Source organism: Schistocerca americana, chromosome 6 (genome assembly GCF_021461395.2).
Source record: "Schistocerca americana isolate TAMUIC-IGC-003095 chromosome 6, iqSchAmer2.1, whole genome shotgun sequence".
NCBI classification, from domain to species: domain Eukaryota; kingdom Metazoa; phylum Arthropoda; class Insecta; order Orthoptera; family Acrididae; genus Schistocerca; species Schistocerca americana.
The window spans coordinates 205,888,150-205,904,524 of NC_060124.1; the positions used below are offsets into that span (position 1 = coordinate 205,888,150).

The following is a 16,375-nucleotide window of genomic DNA, read 5'->3' on the forward strand; positions in this document are numbered from 1 at the left end:
ACTGCGCAACGCTACGCGCTGTTCACATCCAACTGCCCAACACTACAATAGCAAATATTCCAACAATGCAAACCAGCCACAGGCTTCACACAGCACAATCAATGATTTTCATATAGAGCGCTACGTGGCGTTACCAACATAAAAACCTAAACAGCCTACTTACAATACGTAGAGTAGATTCTAACCTCCTCGATCTCGGCAAAAGCTGACGGGGAATCGGACCTACTGTGACCAAGCCGTCGGCCAATGGTAACGGACGACCTCTGGCGAAGGCGTCTGACAACTGTTGTCGGTGCCACTGTGAACGCAATCCTATTCTATAATCCGTTCATCATATGAATAAACCTGATGTAAACACTGCACTATGTATTCTTCCGCGTTTGCTGGAACCTCTTTGGATTTCCGTTTCACGTGGGACTGCAGCCAAGCTGTCTCGAGTACTGTCAAGTACGATAATATGGGTACGTTTTGAGCTGTGCATTACCTTCACATCTATTTAGCGATAATACAGGGCAACAGCTTTACCGGCGTATTTAACTTGGACAGCACTGGCCGGTCAGCTGGTACCGATAGCTTGCAGTGACGTGGCCAGTTGGCAGTTCACACGTAAAAAGAGATGAGCAACAGCTTCGAATGTCATTTATTTTTTTAGCAGAATGAAATAATTTACTGCCAGTCTCTCACGATACGCTCCTTTGACGACTAGACGAAAACTGCAACACGTTATCGTTTTTAGCTGACGTGCTATTGTAACTAAAAACAAGAATTACGAAAATTCCTGACTTAACCACAGCGTAATTTCTCTGCATAAGCTGTGTGTAACGTAAGAGAGTATTCAAGAATTTCGCCGTATAGTTAAATTTTGAAGCCACTGAAGGTATTACCTACAGTCACTCGTCTGGTGATCTCTTAGCTCCTTCCTTATCCTAATCCGTTCTGGAAGTGTCGCCTGCTACGTTAATAGCGAGCCTATCAACAACAGAATCCACGAATCCAACCAGGCGCAGCATTTTCTCTTCTTCTACACTCCTGGAAATGGAAAAAAGAACACATTGACACCGGTGTGTCAGACCCACCATACTTGTTCCGGACACTGCGAGAGGGCTGTACAAGCAATGATCACACGCACGGCACAGCGGACACACCAGGAACCGCGGTGTTGGCCGTCGAATGGCGCTAGCTGCGCAGCATTTGTGCACCGCCGCCGTCAGTGTCAGCCAGTTTGTCGTGGCATACGGAGCTCCATCTCAGTCTTTAACACTGGTAGCATGCCGCGACAGCGTGGACGTGAACCTTATGTGCAGTTGACGGACTTTGAGCGAGGGCGTATAGTGGGCATGCGGGAGGCCGGGTGGACGTACCGCCGAATTGCTCAACACGTGGGGCGTGAGGTCTCCACAGTACATCGATGTTGTCGCCAGTGGTCGGCGGAAGGTGCACGTGCCCGTCGACCTGGGACCGGACCGCAGCGACGCACGGATGCACGCCAAGACCGTAGGATCCTACGCAGTGCCTAGGGGACCGCACCGCCACTTCCCAGCAAATTAGGGACACTGTTGCTCCTGGGGTATCGGCGAGGACCATTCGCAACCGTCTCCATGAAGCTGGGCTACGGTCCCGCACACCGTTAGGCCGTCTTCCGCTCACGCCCCAACATCGTGCAGCCCGCCTCCAGTGGTGTCGCGACAGGCGTGAATGGAGGGACGAATGGAGACGTGTCGTCTTCAGCGATGAGAGTCGCTTCTGCCTTGGTGCCAATGATGGTCGTATGCGTGTTTGGCGCCGTGCAGGTGAGCGCCACAATCAGGACTGCATACGACCGAGGCACACAGGGCCAACACCCGGCATCATGGTGTGGGGAGCGATCTCCTACACTGGCCGTACACCACTGGTGATCGTCGAGGGGACACTGAATAGTGCACGGTACATCCAAACCGTCATCGAACCCATCGTTCTACCATTCCTAGGCCGGCAAGGGAACTTGCTGTTCCAACAGGACAATGCACGTCCGCATGTATCCCGTGCCACCCAACGTGCTCTAGAAGGTGTAAGTCAACTACCCTGGCCAGCAAGATCTCCGGATCTGTCCCCCATTGAGCATGTTTTGGACTGGATGAAGCGTCGTCTCACGCGGTCTGCACGTCCAGCACGAACGCTGGTCCAACTGAGGCGCCAGGTGGAAATGGCATGGCAAGCCGTTCCACAGGACTACATCCAGCATCTCTACGATCGTCTCCATGGGAGAATAGCAGCCTGCATTGCTGCGAAAGGTGGATATACACTGTACTAGTGCCGACATTGTGCATGCTCTGTTGCCTGTGTCTATGTGCCTGTGGTTCTGTCAGTGTGATCATGTGATGTATCTGACCCCAGGAATGTGTCAATAAAGTTTCCCCTTCCTGGGACAATGAATTCACGGTGTTCTTATTTCAATTTCCAGGAGTGTATTATGACAAGCAGTTCTGTATCTGTAAAAAAAATAATAATAATAAAATCAAACTGAGTGAATGGATCTACGATGAACTTGAACAATCGTCATTGGACGTCTGCCCCGAACAAATACAATGACCATCATCGAACAAAATGAGATTTAAAAAAAAATATTCCGTCAGTGTCCGGCAGTTACGTGTGAAAAAGCTGCGTGCGTTAGTTCCAGTACATCTGGCAGCTCAACAGTTCTGTTACTTCTCGGGTGAGATCCCGCACCTTGGCTCCAGATCAATTCTGCTGGGTCCATATTGTAATGGAAAAGTAGCAAACGTAAAAATGCAGTATTTGTATGATGTGTTCGATGCTGTGAAAACGGTTGTTTTTCATGTTTCTACGATAATTGTCTTCAACCTCTGTGCCGGCCGAAGTGGCCGTGCGGTTAAAGGCACTGCAGTCTGGAACCGCAGGACCGCTACGGTCGCAGGTTCGAATCCTGCCTCGGGCATGGATGTTTGTGATGTCCTTAGGTTAGTTAGGTTTAGCTAGTTCTAAGTTCTAGGGGACTAATGACCTCAGCAGTTGAGTCCCATAGTGCTCAGAGCCATTTGAACCATTTTTTTTCAACCTCTGTGGTATAAAACGATAGACATGTCCAAATGAAGAGGATCTGGTTTTTAATTTTTGCCTTCAAATTAAATTAAATTGTTATGATTTCTTAATTTAAACAAATTTTATGAACAGTCTTTCATAAAATATCCATAATTAAGAATTTGTATTTGAAATGGAAACAGGAATTGCGTGTGCAATATGTAAGTAGAAAAGACGTGCATTATTCATAAAAACTGTTGATGAGTTTTATAATTACGAGATGTAGGTATTTCAAAGTGAACGAGAAAAAAAATATGTTTCGGGGAAGACTTGAACCACCGAACGAGTTACATGTGGTTCATATTCTATTACGCTGCCGACTGCGCTATATGTTCAATAAAATTTCGTTTTTTAACGGCAGTATATATAACACTGGGAAAACTTCAGAGCCAATTACCTGCGTTAATTTATGAAAAACATTAAGAACAGCCTGTTTCTCGGCACTTTTTAACCTATTCCCCCATGCGTGTTTCACTACGGAATAGAAAGCAACCTCAGCCATTTTCATACTGCGCATTAACAGCGCGACAGAGCACAACGCTGCACAGGCTGTGACTGTACACGATTTTTTAATTAAAAACTATGTAGCTAAAGCGTAATTACGGAAAACTTTGATATCGGTTAATATATTTGAATATCTTAAAGTTTCATTTAACGTAACTCAGTAATAAGATATCTATTACGTAAGTGGGACCTACTTCCAAGAGCATAACAACACCAGTGTCCGTGTGCTACGTCTTCTGGCCAGTCATCGTGTTTGTGTTTATTTATATCAGTTTTATTCTTATGATGAACGGATTATAGTCCCTATGGGGGAGAACGACGGAGTCTGCAGAAATGTAGCATTGCCTTCCTCCAATACCTGTTGTATAAATTTAACCAACAAGGCTTAGCGAGAACAACGTCGCATTTCTTCCAAAGATTCCCGAACCTGTATTACACTTTTTTATGGACCATAATAAACCATTACGATCGTGGCAGCGCGCCTCTAGATCCGCTAAGTGTTTGCCATCATGGCTACTTGATAAGGACTCTAAATGCTGCAGCAGTGCTCTAGAATTAGTCATACTGCCGTCTTGTACCTTTACAGTTGTGCTGCACCTTCCCAGAACACTTCCCCGTGCTCGCCCGACTTCGTATCGCCTATCAGTATTGCCCCCTGAGCTTTTACGCGATGAGGAATCGTGTAATCGGATACTGTGGAATTCTTTTTCTTCGTCACGTTCATTACCTCGTATTTATCCGCATTTGAAGAGAGCTGCCATTCATTACCCCAAACAGAAATTTTGAGCACGCCTTCCTGCACTTCCTTACAACCGACAACGGCGCTACATTTCTGTAGACAACAGCAACGTCACTGAACAATCTGTGTCTGATAAATCGATTACGTATACTGAGAACATCAGAGGTCCCGTTACGCTTCCTTGGAGCACACCGGACGTTATTTTCTACTAAACATTTGCCGACCACTTTAAATTACTAGGTTCTATTGGTCAAAAATTTATCGGGCCTTTCATTCTAGTTGATTGTGTCTCGGTTACTAGCTGACGACACACCCCCTCCGTATTTCACCCCTTCTTTCGAGGTCTCTGAGATCAAAACCGCGAAGCTAAGCGTTAAAAGCGGTTTACTTGCAGGTAATCGAGGAAAAAACTCCAGACACACCGCCGCTCGGAATCGAACACGAAATGCCCGCAGGAGGTGGCTTAAAGGGCGTTAGTGAAACTACCCCTTTCCTTGCGACGTAGATTCCCACGCATTTCGCGGTGGAAAACGACGGTTCGCAATGCGATGGGCAACAGGAAGACTTCCTTCGCGACCTTTGACATGTTTGACACATTTGGGCGTTTCATCCGTTCGCTAAGGTCTTCGTGGGACTGCATCTGCATCGAACGCTATCGCACGCGCTTGGAGCGCCGCGCGACTGCGGTTTTCGCTCTTCCTTATACAGTAATGGAAATAAGTATTCATACACTAGAGCGTGGGAAAGTAAACCGCCTTTATTGACAATATGAAACCAAAAACACTAATTGGATATCCACTATACACAGTGGCCAGTCGCCAATGCAGCTATGCTGGTATATTCAACGAGAATGAACAAGCCTTTACAAAACAAAATGCAAAAACGTCTGCCAAGTTCTCTACTGCGCTGGGAATTAAGTATTCATACACCAACAGAAAATGACACTTCTAACAAAGCCAGAACATGTTCATTACTTCGTATGCATACCCTTCCGATGTATTACTTCTCGCATCGTCCGTGGCATGGAATGGACCAATTTTCTTGTAGTATTCGACGAGATACCTTCCCATTCTCGAAGGAGAGCCTCTTTCAAAGAGGCCTTACTACGGATGTGTTTTTCTCACTCGTTTTTCCAGCTCACTCCACAAGTGTTCGATGGGATTCAGGTCCGGACTCTGAGCTGGTGTTTTAAGAGTGTGTGGAGTGTTGTAGAGCAACCACAGCCGGACAATTTGCGCCGTATGTTTGGGATCATTGTTCTGTTGGAAGTAATAATTTCTAGGAAGTCCCAAGGTGTCAACACTGTTGTAAGTTCTGTTTGCCGCGCGGGATTGGCCGAGCGGTCTAAGGCGCTGCAGTCATGGACTATGCCGCTGGTCCCGGCGGAGGTTCGAGTCCTCCCTCGGGCATGGTGTGTGTGTTTGTCCCTAGGATAATTTAGTTTAAGTAGTGTGTAAGCTTAGGGACTGATGACATTAGCAGTTAAGTCCCATAAGATTTCACAAACATTTTTTTAAAGTTCTGTTTGAGAATGTTCATATACACAAATCTGTCCATGGTATCTTCCACAAACACTAATTTTCCGACACCGCAGGCTGACATACAGCCCCTTACCATCACTCCACCACCTCCGGGCTTCACCCTGGGTTGAATGTAGTTTCGGTCGAGGTCTGTATTCGGTCTTCTCCAGACCAAGATCCTACCATCATTGTGCATGATATTAAATTTGCTTTCATCACTAAACAATGCAGTATCCAAGAATTCTGCTGTCTTGGATACACGCTGTCTCGCGAATTCCATCCGCCACTTCCTGTTGTTTTTGCTGATCTACGGCTTTCGTCTCGGGACCCTGGCTCTGTAGCCCGAACGATTGAGAATGGTACGAACTGCCCTTGGAGTGATGTCCTTTCGGAAGTGGTCATGTACATATGCGGATAGTGCCGACGCTGTTGTTTTCGGGTTTTTCTTGATGATTCTTAGTAGCATTCTGGTCTCTCTTGTTGTAAGGTTCTGTGGACGACCGTGTCGTTCACTGTTTATTACTACATGTATGTCCTTATATCGCTTAATGATAGATTGCACAGTGAGCTTCGTCCTATGATGTTCGCAATTTCGGCATACGATTTGTGTTGAAGATATTGGGCGACAACGATGTTTCGTTCTTCAGTGGTCGTTTCCTTCCCCTTGCGGCCCATTCTGCTGTTCCACGGTACCCACGTCCGACGTGCTGTTGCTTCACGGCCGCCACACGACTACACAAGTGTGCCATGCACTCCGGGGCTGCTTCAGCCGTTTGGTTGAAAGTAGTCCGCTGCATGAATACATTTTGCCCTGTCGTAGATCGTGCGGAGTGTAATATATTTTATTTTCCCAGAATAGATTCATGGCATACGGGGAGCTTCATTACGAAGAACATGGTTATCTGACGCTACACCACCGTACTTATTCGTATAGGCGCTGTGGGTGATTTACTATCCCAACACACCATCGTAGTTTGTCACCACCTACTGTATGAATACTTACAGGGCTATTACATATGATTGAAGCGATTTCATAAATTCACTGTAGCTCCATTCATTGACATATAGTCACGACACACTACAGATACGTAGAAAAACTCAAAGTTTTGTTTGGCTGAAGCCGCACTTCAGGTTTCTGCCGCCAGAGCGCTCGAGAGCGCAGTGAGACAAAATGGCGACAGGAGCCGAGAAAGCGTATGTCGTGCTTGAAATGCACTCACATCAGTCAGTCATAACAGTGCAACGACACTTCAGGACGAAGTTCAACAAAGATCCACCAACTGCTAACTCCATTCGGCGATGGTATGCGCAGTTTAAAGCTTCTGGATGCCTCTGTAAGGGGAAATCAACGGGTCGGCCTGCAGTGAGCGAAGAAACGGTTGAACGCGTGCGAGCAAGTTTCATGCGTAGCCCGCGGAAGTCGACGAATAAAGCAAGCAGGGAGCTAAACGTACCGCAGCCGACGGTTTGGAAAATCTTACGGAAAAGGCTAAAGCAGAAGCCTTACCATTTACAATTGCTACAAGCCCTGAGACACGATGACAAAGTCAAACGCTTTGAATTTTCGGCGCGGTTGCAACAGCTCATGGAGGAGGATGCGTTCAGTGCGAAACTTGTTTTCAGTGAGGAAGCAACATTTTTTCTTAATGGTGAAGTGAACAGACACAATGTGCGAATCTGGGCGGTAGAGAATCCTCAGGCATTCGTGCAGCAAATTCGCAATTCACCAAAAGTTAACGTGTTTTGTGCAATCTCACGGTTTAAAGTTTACGGCCCCTTTTTCTTCTGCAAAAAAAACGTTACAGGACACGTGTATCTGGACATGCTGGAAAATTGGCTCATGCCACAACTGGAGACCGACAGCGCCGACTTCATCTTTCAACAGGATGATGCTCCACCGCACTTCCATCATGATGTTCGGCATTTCTTAAACAGGAGATTGGAAAACTGATGGATCGGTCGTGGTGGAGATCATGATCAGCAATTCATGTCATGGCCTCCACGCTCTCCCGACTTAACCCCATGCGATTTCTTTCTGTGGGGTTATGTGAAAGATTCAGTGTTTAAACCTCCTCTACCAAGAAACGTGCCAGAACTGCGAGCTCGCATCAACGATGCTTTCGAACTCATTAATGGGACATGCTGCGCCGAGTGTTTTGAGGAACTTGATTATCGGCTTGATGTCTGCCGAATCACTAAAGGGGCACATATTGAACATTTGTGAATGCCCAAAAAAACTTTTTGAGTTTTTGTATGTGTGTGCAAAGCATTGTGAAAATATCTCAAATAATAAAGTAATTGTAGAGCTGTGAAATCGCTTCAATCATTTGTAATAACCCTGCATTTCCATGACTGTAGGCTGGCACGACTAAGGACCATTCAAAACTGTCCGACGAAATCTGAACGTGATCCGAAGTAGCAAGGGCTGCTTATGCTTCTTCAGCGCTCCTACCTCCTATGGCGCGATCACGAGGGGATGCGACATTGACGCGTGCGTGAATAAAACGGCAAATGGTTCCTGCAAGACGACCTTCACATCGCGTGACACGTCCGTGGCGGCGCTGTGCAGAACTCGGGTGAATGTGACACCATTAACCCTCACTACACCTCACATGAACCTCTTAGCTGTAGCCATTTTTTCGCATTTGTCGACGCCTTGCTGTTTGAAGCGTCGCCTAGCCCGATGACGCCGTCGCAAGGCACCGCGCTTTTGCACCATTCCAGAGGAAGGACGTACGCACCTCCGAGCGAAATTTCAAACTTAAGCGTTGCAATGGGTGGGAATTACGGGATTTCGAAAAAGTGATCCTCTAATTCTGTTGCGCAGTGTACTATACACCTCCATCTGCTGTTTGGAAGCTGTCTTGTACGAATAAACCGGGCTGTGTTTCGCAGGACTATGTTTTTGCTGAATCCGCCAGTATTCAATGAGTTTTTCATATACATTTTTTCCGCATACTAACAAAGACAGAGTCACTGTGCAATATTTCTGGCTTTTCAGCCATCATATTCAGGTACAAGAAGCTCTTCTTAGAGCAGTACAGAAGGCAGCAGTGGGAAGATTACGTAATGTGGTGTAAGGTGCCGATGGCAGATTGTTCGGTACGAGTATCGTGAGAAAGACCGCCTCAGTTGTGGTCCTCCTCAGCGATTGGCTGCTGCGTTCGGTAATTGCGCGCCAAAATCATAATATCCTGTTATTAATACAATACCAGCAATTAAAATTGCTACACCACGAAGATGACGTGCTACAGACGCGAAATTTAACCGACAGGAGGAAGATGCTGTGATATACATATGATTAGCTTTTCAGAGCATTCACACAAGGTTGGCGCCGGTGGCGACACCTACAACGTGCTGACATGAGGAAAGTTTCCAACCGATTTCTCATACACAAACAGCAGTTGACCGGCGTTGCCCGGGGAAACGTTGTTGTGGTGCCTCGTGTAAGGAGGAGAAATGCGTACCATCACGTTTCCGACTTCGATAAAGGTCGGATTGTAGCCTATCGCGATTGCGGTTTATCGTATCGCGACATTGCTGCTCGCGTTGGTCGAGATCCAATGACTGTTAGCAGAATATGGAATCGTTGGGTTCAGGATGGTAATACGGAACGCCGTGCTGGATCCTAACGGCCTCGTATCACTAGCAGTCGAGATGACAGGCATCTTACCCTCATGGCTGTAACGGATCGTGCAGCCACGTCTCGATCCCCGAGTCAACAGATGGGTTCGTTTGCAAGACAACAGCCATCTGCACGAACAGTTCGACGACGTTAGCAGCAGTATGGACTATCAGCTCGGCGGCAATGGCTGCAGTTACCCTTGACACTGCATCACAGACAGGAGCCTGGGTGCACGAATGGCAGAACGTCATTTTATCGGATGAATCCAGATTCTGTTTACAGCATCATGATGGTTGCATCCGTGTTTGGCAACATCGTGGTGAACGCACATTGGAAGCGTGTATTCGTCATCGCCATACTGGCGTATCACTTGGCGTGATGGTATGGGGTGCCATTGGTTACACGTCTCGGTCACCTCTTGTTCGCATTGACGGCACTTTGAACGGTGGACGTTACATTTCAGATGTGTTACGACCCGTGGCTCTACCCTTCATTGGATCCCTGCGAAACCCTACATTTCGGCAGGATAATGCACGACCGCATGTTGCAGGTCCTGTACGGGCCTTTCTGGATACAGAAAATGTTCGACTGTTTCCCTGACCAGCACATTCTCCAAATCTCTCACCAATTGAAAACGTCTGGTCAATGGTGGCCGAGCAACTGCCTCGTCACAATACGCCAGTCACAACTCTTGATGAACTGTGGTATCGTGTTGAAGCTGCATGGGCAGCTGTACCTGTACACGCCATGCAAGCTCTGTTTCACTCAATGCCCAAGCGTATCAAGGCCGTTATTACGGCCAGAGGTGGTTGTTCTGGGTACTGAATTCTCGGGATCTATGCACCCAAATTGCGTGAAAGTGTAATCACATGTCAGTTCTAGTATAATATATTTGTCCAATGAATAACCGTGTATCATCTGCATTTCTTCTTGATGTAGCAATTTTAATGGCTAGTAGTTATTAGGCAAACTAAACAGCGTATTTACTTGCAGTTAAAATTAAAGCGTCTCTCAACAGCGTTGTGTCCTTCCATTATTTCACAAGAATTAATAAAGAGCAGAGTAATAAACAATTGCTAATTGAAAAGGCGGACGAAGCACTTTGGTGATCTTCGGATCGTGCCTAAATTGGATGGCGGGCGAAGTGGTTCGGCTGTAAGATCAGAGCTGGTTCGGCAGTGTCGAAGAACAAACATGTCTGCCGTGGTCGCAGTTTAGACTTAATTTTCAATACCTAGTTCGTAAGTATGAGAGCTGATTGGGAAGCCTCACAGGACAGACATGTTGTCTGCCGCGATCAGTGTTAGTTAAGACTTTGTTAGCAATATATGGTTATTTGGAACATATAATTGAGAACAGTGTGACAGTAATTATGAAAATGCGCAGTTCATAATTATATTGAAGCATAGAAATTATTTGTGACTCTTAAGTGGAATGCAATTGTACAGTTTCTCGTGTTCTGCCAATAAAAAGCGACTGGCATACCATATAAACAAACTGATTGGAAATTAAAGTATTTCGAAAATAACAGTTCCTCGATAAAATCAAACAATGGAAAATCCAGGATGGAATGTAACAATTGCCAAGTTCCTCGCTAAGAGTTTCTTACAGCCTCAAGATAATAGATTAACGACCTACGCGCTGCTTTCTGCACAGGGAACAACAAGTGCAGAAGACTTAACTTATTGATACGTCTCAGGGCGGTGGAAGCAAATAGGCATCTCGCGTATACTGCAATTTTAGTACAAATGAGATCAGTCACACGTCATCTGTTGTAACACAGAGGAGGTATGAAAGAGAAAAATTGTCAAGCGATGGTTTTACAATACGCGCGTATATCTCCCTCTTACTCCCTCTTTTCCAACTTGCCGTAACTGTTTTCTACCTTAAAGAGCTTTTGGTAAGATTTTGTTGATATTTAAAAGCCTTTTTCTAAATCTGTAAATTAAAAACAAGGCGGTAATTCAGATCTATAAATGTCGGACAAGGCGGTAATTCGTGCCACTTGATGTGCTCAGTGATTTCGTTTACGACTTGGAAGTGGTCCATTGTGCTGTTTCCCCTTCTGTAAGTCAGCTTATTCCACTGCTGAATTAAAATCTGTTTTTCTCTCTCTATGTCGTTGGCGATAGTTTAGGTACACATTCGCAATATATATCATTTATTCAGTTAAAACATTGTCAGCTGTTGGATTTTCTTGCTTACAACGAGGACCTGATGTGTGCATACTCATTTATCTATATTTTTACCGTTTTTCACTGGTGCACTATATGATAAATATAAGAAAATCGGAGAAATAAACGGCAAACAACGAAATACAACAATTTTAACAATGAAGTCTAGTATGAGACAATCATACGGTGTGAACGCATGATTATCCCTCAACCACACAGTGACCTAAATAAGGAACAGAAGTCGTCAGAAAGCTTTCAAAACATTTCTCGCGATACATCTCGCAACATACTCAACAGTAAAGCCTAAATTTGAATTACTGCCAAGGTGAAAAGCTATACTTTTTCTACGTTTTCAGAGCAATTGAGAGACGACCGACTAATGTCTGTACATGAGTACATGACATATTACGTTACAACCTATTCCCCACCTGAACTGTATCACAATACAACCCCAAGTTCCTACTGTAATAAGACTGACGGCCAAAGGTTGGAACTAGCGCAGCGAAATAAGTAATTCTGAACACGAAATATGCAGGAATTCTGTGCATAAATAATCTACTTCAGTGTTCCCTTGCCCTACGTAATCCCTTATAAAATGGTGCTTTATATCAATGTGTTTGGTTCAGGCGCTAGTAACATTATTTTTGGCTAAATTTATAGCTCCCTTTTTGTCACAGAATATCTTGGTGGGTTCTATACTAATATTAGACTCTGTATCAGTCATTAGAGTCCTGTTGCGCAACGCTTCTTGAACTGTGTGGGACAGAACTATATACTCAGCTTCTACAATGCTCATGGCTGTTGTTTCTGTCTCTGACAGGACCAGAATATAAGTCCCCCCATTAATCCAAATCAACATCCAGTAACGGAATGTCTGCTCTCCAACCCATTTCCCCAATCTATATCACTATAGCCCTCGAGTTTTATATTTCCCTTTTTACTATATCTTACTTTATAGTCTGTTGTTCCCTTTAGATATCTAAATATACTTTTAACGGCCCTGCAGAGTCTGTCTCTTGGACTTTTATAGAATCTGCTTACAACATTTGTGGCTAAGGCAATATCAGGCCTTGCTGTTTCTGACAAATACAAATGGCTCCCTATCGCCTCTAAATATGGTACATTTTTATCGCACTCTATATCTTCTTTATTGGTCGTTAACTTGGCTCTTGGTTCCAACGGTGTAGAAATGGGTTTACAGTCACTCATGCCACACTTTTCCAAAATTTTCTTCGTGTATGAGGATTGGTCTATGCATAACTCTTCTGTCATCTTATTTTTAAAAATCTTCTTACCCAAATGTTGTTTTACCTCTCACAAGTCTTGCATGTTAAACTTTTTGGAATTGTCTTTTAAAATTGTTCATCCGTTCTTCACCTTTAGTTAGAATGAAGAAATCATCCACCCATATAACCATTATTGTGACCTCTACATTACTTGTTCTATAATAGAGACCAGGATCTGCCTTAGATTGTTTCATGCTCATCTTTACCACGGTTCCATGCAGACATCTTTTCCAGCAACTGCCACTCTGTTTCAGTCCACAAATACTTTTCTTCAATCGCCAAAGCTTCCCTTTTTCTAGACAAGTTTTTCTAGTTTCTTTTGATGGATTCACATGTATTTCTTCACCTAATTTCCCAATTAAGTAAGCTGTCTTCACATCCATTTGGTGAATTAATAAATCTTCTTTTATTGCCAGGGCTAAAAGGTATCTAAATGATTCACATTTTACCACTGGCGACAACGTCTCTCTGTAGTCTACCCCTTCCTTTTGCGAATATCCCGTGACTACAAGTCGTGCTTTATATTTATTGGTTGCACTCTCAGGATTTTTTATGCTAAACGCCCATCGTGATTGTAACGGTTTTTTTCCTTTCTGACATTTCAACCCATTTGGAAGTTTCATTTTGATAAAATGACTAATTCTCTTTCCATAGCCTCTTTCCATTATTGAGAATTCGGACAACTCATAGTCTCTTCAACTGTTGTAGGTTCATCATTAAAAGATTGGGCTATATACATTTCATAATCAGGATATTATTTAGGTTTAGGTATATGAGAAGAACGTCTCAAAACATTTTCTTCCTCTTCTTCATCCTCTAGAACTTAATCTTCATATAATGTATCTATGTTTGTTACCATCTTCTTCTTCTTCCTCTTCTTCTTCATTTTCTGTTTCTTTTCCAGAATTAGTATTTCTTGAATTTGACGACGTTAATGCAGTGGTTGTATTCTCTTGGTGGTCCTCTTTTCTTTCGTTTTTATCTTTACTTGTTAGTATCTTCTTATTCATGGGATTCATGAATCGGTAACCCTGTGAGTCTTCACAATAGCCTACAAAAATATATTTCTTAGACATTAGGTCCCATTTTCCCCACAACTGTTTCAGGATCTGCACCATAGCCTTACATCCAAAACTTTTTAAGTTACTTAGATTTGGCTTCTTTCCTGTCCACACTTCGTAGGGCGTTCTATATTTTACCGCTTTGGTAGGCGATTGATTGGTCAAATTCACAGCTGTCGACACCGCTTATGCCCAAAAACATTTAGGTAACCTAGCACCAGTTAACATATTTCTTATTTTTTCAGCGATAGTCCCGTGTACTCTCTCTGTAACTCCATTATGGGTTGGACTGTATCTGATGGTGGTTTGGTGTGTCTAATTCCTACTTCCTTCAAACGTTTCTTGAACTTTTGATTGGTTCACTCTGTCCCATTATCAGATCTGATACTTTTCACCTTGTTTCCCGTTATCTTTCTACCATATTACGAAAGGCCTCAAAAATATCGCTCACTTGATCTTTAGAACTTAAAAAATAAACACGATTATTATTTGAATAATCGTCTATAAAGGTAACAAAATAATGGCTTCCTCTGTAGATTCACGCTCCATCAGTCCCCAAACAAACATCCGTATGTATTAACCGCAAGACGTCTATACTTCTGCTTTTGCTAGGCTCAAAGGGCAGTCTAGTCTGTTTCCCTTCACACACTTCTTCACATTTACCGTATTCTTCTATTCCTGTCACTATATCCTTTAATAATGAAATGCTTTGACTATTTCACTTAGAGATAACAATTTACTTGCAACATCTTTTACACACTAAACATCATGTTCGGTAATATTTTCTTGTTCTCCATCTACAGTAACTACTTCCCCAGCAAGCTCACACTGTGACTTGGAACCATTCACTGTGGATATACTAGATGCGTTTTATTAGTGACATCATAAAGAGCTGTTTTGACTCTAATAATATGCACTGACGTTCCTGAATCTAATATCGATTCTAGTTCCCCAAAAGCTTAGGAGAGCGGCTTACCTTGATCAACAGTTCTCCTCTCTGGACTACTTGCGCCATACACTTTTCCCTTTGTAGCTGGCCTTTGGTGGCATTCGGATGTGATATGAACCATCTTCTGACAGTTGTACCACTTGGCTGGTTTTCTCTTTTCCTTCTTGCAATAAAGTGCTGTAGCTGTTTCCTTCTCCGAAGTATGACACACTGACGTATTTTTCACGTTCTGCACGATCTTGACTTTTATGCTGTCTCCCGTGATCGGTATGCCCGAACTTTCTAACTTCAAAATCATGGGTGCATATTTTTCGGGCAGTCCTGCTAACTATAATGTGCCTTCCCATTCATCGGCAATCTCTAGCCCAATGTTTCTTAATCAATTCGGTGTGGATATTGTCTTCTTCGCATACTCCTTCAGGTTCTTGCAGTTACCCAGTCGAGTGGTTACAAGTTCACGTAATAATCCGACTTTTATTGTAAGGCCACTGTCTTCAGATGCACTCTGTAACTTGTGCCAAACTTCTTATAACGTCACAGCTTTCTCTGTGTTTACATAGTTCACTGGTTCAGTCAATAATATCAGTTTTGATCTTGCCTCCCGGTCCTTATTTGCGTTATTTTGCTCAGTGGGCTTCAGTGTACTGTTCGCTACGTCCCACAAATCGCCGAAGTGTAAGTATGCTTTCCACAGCAAATTTCCATGTAGCGTAGTTCTCGCGACATACAGGTCTATCTGCGGTATGTGTGCCGCACTCATTTTCACAATTACCTTTATTGGTAGTAAAGACAGTATTAAACTACGCCGCAATCGGCTCGTTGCGATAGCTTTCATAACACACTTCCAGGACTATTCCGACGATATTTCGTTCTATATGTCAGAATAGATGGCAACGGCCTTGCCGCAGTGGATACACCGGTTCCCGTGAGATCACCGAAGTTAAGCGCTGTCGGGCGTGGTCGGCACTTGGATGGGTGACCATCCAGGCCACCATGCGCTGCTGCCATTTTTCGGGGTGCACTCAGCCTCGTGATGCCAATTGCGGAGCTACTCGACCGAATATTAGCGGCTTCGGTCAAGAATACCATCATAACGACCGGGTGAGCGTGTGCTGACACCATGTCCCTCCTATCCGCATCCTCCTTGAGGATGACACGGCGGTCGGATGGTCCCGGTAGGCCACTCGTGGCCTGAAGACGGAATGCTACATGTCAGAATACATATCACAATGCATTCACTGCTGCCTGGGTCCATAACATGATGGAAAGTGAAATAAGTAATTCTGAACAGGAAAAATGTAGGACTAAGGCAAGCTATATTTTAACATCCATTACATAGAAAAGCGCATTTACCATCGGCAGTTATGGTAACGCCACAAAGTATACAAAGCATACAGGTCTATTACACTCAGTCAAATGGTTCAAATGGCTCTGAGCAC

The 16,375-nt window shown here is 44.2% G+C and overlaps 1 pseudogene; it reads left to right on the top strand.

Annotated features, from left to right (window-relative positions):
• The first annotated feature begins 15,825 nt into the window (after positions 1-15,825).
• Positions 15,826-15,943, top strand: LOC124620500 (annotated as a pseudogene).
• Positions 15,944-16,375: the final 432 nt, after the last annotated feature.